The following is a 2,467-nucleotide window of genomic DNA, read 5'->3' on the forward strand; positions in this document are numbered from 1 at the left end:
TTTGCCTCATTTCTTGCCTAGACTTAATCACTAAATGGATATAGCCTTAGTCAGACTGAAACATGGGGAAAACCTTAGCTCAAAAGTCCAGTCTTCCACTGCATCTAGGGCCATCTCCACTAGTCCTGATCTATATCTTTCCACTGGTTCCAGGTGGCTCCTGAGAAGATAGTGCGACTGGAGAATGTTGCATAGTCCGCCATCACTTAAATCTAATTCACTTGAAAGTCATGTCATCGGCTCAGCTGGCAAGAAGCAGAGCGAGCTGTCGATATGGCAGGCGAACTCGAGAGTTCCAAGCCCCTCAGCGGCCTGCGGTCTGGCCCAAAGCACCTTCCATGGACATCCTGGTATCACAGAGGAACTTCTGCGGACCCAGCTTTACCCGGAGGTACCTCCTGAGGAATTCCGCCCCTTCCTGCAGAAGATGCGGGGGCTCTTGAAGTCTATTGCATCTGCAGACATGGATTTCAACCAATTAGAGGCATTCCTGACCGCTCAGACCAAGAAACAAGGTGGAATTACATCTGATCAAGCAGGAGTCATTTCCAAATTCTGGAAAAACCACAAGACAAAAATCAAGGAGAGTCTAATCAATCAAAGTCGATGGGAAAATAGTCTGAAAACCATGAATTGGAGAGTAGATTTGAAGTCTCAGTCAAAACACCTTGACCAAATTAATGCCCCTGTTGCTATTGTGGAACTAGAATTGGGGAAAAGTGGACAGGAATCTGAATGTCTGTGTTTGGAATTTGATGAAGTCAAGCTCAATCAAATCCTGAAGAAGCTCACTGAGGTGGAAGACAGTATCAGCATACTGACAAACCCAGTCTAAACATGGAGGTGATTTCAGGAGAAGTTAGGAAATTCGCAACAGGAGCCACCACTGAGTTCTAACCATTTATCTGTTTTCTGTATGACATTCCACTGCATTAAATTCTCAAAGTAGAAAAAAAAAAAAGAAAGTCATGTCATCATCTTTCTGATATCATGGTCCTCTTTGGGAAGGAAGGACAAACAATAATCCTCTCCCATATCCTGGGGGCACCTAAGGGAACCTAAAATGAGGAATCTAAATATCTATGGGCAGTTAAGTTATATTTAGGGATCCCCCGCCCCCTTGATTTTAAATGCATACTGATTGCAGGAGCAACAACAAAAAAATAATTCCTGCAATTAAGTGAGTTGCCTAACTTGATAAGTACCTATACAAATCTGCTTGGATTTCCAGGCCTGGAATAGATTATGTGAGCTTAATGATGTAAGCCAGACTGAATATTGTTTCATTTGCAATCAGCATCACTTGTATAAGATAAAGAGAAAAGAGAAAGAACATTTACCACTGGTGGTGAGGGTGTTAATTTTTAAAGCTTTCTTCCTCTATGATTTACAGCTGATATATGAACACAGGACTTTTACACAGCTGAAAAAGGGCTTCATGGTGTGTCTCTTAAGCAACCAATCTTTGAACAATCACTGCCATTTGTGGGCTCAATGAAGAAATGGGCAGTCAAGACATGTGTCAAACAGACCCACAATAGAACATTGGTAGCAGTTATAAGCAGATTTGATTTTTTATTTCATTATTAAAATATAACAATGAGAGCTGCTTGTTGAAATGTGTCTCTATACGATATCAATAATAATGTTTTATAACCAGATTGACTTTTGTAGGTTTTCAAAGTATTTCACATTAATTTCGTCATTTGTTTCTCAATAAACACTATTATAAGTGGTGTAAGTAGAAAAAGCTCTGGTTTGTACAATTGAGGGAACTCTACCTCCAAACATTTGCACAGATGGTGCATGAAGTATGGAATGCACTTTTATCTTAAAGTCCTCCAAGATAAAACTTATATGCCACCTCCTGCAAGGGACCTTTTTATACTTTCCATTATTCACACCCTCTTTCTCTTTAAATGACTTGCTATTATGTTGTATATATTTTTCATTTACTTGTCAGTGTACTAGTTGTATCCCCCCAGAAGAATGTAAGCTTTTCATGGGCAAGAATTAATATTTTTAGCTTTGGACCCCATATTTGAACACAATGCTTTGTGTAGAATATTCCTTAAATAAGTTTTTGATCAATTGAATTGACATCCTGAGAAATGCAATAATTTTTCCAACTTGATATAGCAAGGAAGTCATTGTGCCAGACACATCATGATAAGCACTAAGGCTATAATGGGGGGGTGTGAAAGAATAAAAAAGAAAGCAATTCTTGTCCTTAAATGACCTTATATTCTAATTTAAGAAAAAATACTTTAAAAAATCCCTTTCACATATACAAGATGTATCCCATATAAATGGAGAGTAGGCTCAGAAAGAGGATGCTAATGGTGGGGAGAAGTGAAAAAAACCAACAACTTCCTATAGGAGGTAATACTGGAATGGAAGGGAGGAAGGAAGGAAGGAAGGGAAGTTGGGAAGGAAGGAAGGAAGGAAGGAAGGAAGGAAGGAAGGA

The 2,467-nt window shown here is 39.3% G+C and overlaps 1 pseudogene; it reads left to right on the forward strand.

Annotated features, from left to right (window-relative positions):
* Positions 1-255: 255 nt before the first annotated feature.
* On the forward strand, positions 256-965 carry LOC138157751 (COMM domain-containing protein 1 pseudogene; annotated as a pseudogene).
* The last annotated feature ends 1,502 nt before the right edge of the window (positions 966-2,467 follow it).

This window comes from Petaurus breviceps, unplaced genomic scaffold (genome assembly GCF_028583685.1).
Source record: "Petaurus breviceps papuanus isolate PSGF00001 unplaced genomic scaffold, PetGlider_PUasm1.0 173, whole genome shotgun sequence".
NCBI lineage: Eukaryota > Metazoa > Chordata > Mammalia > Diprotodontia > Petauridae > Petaurus > Petaurus breviceps.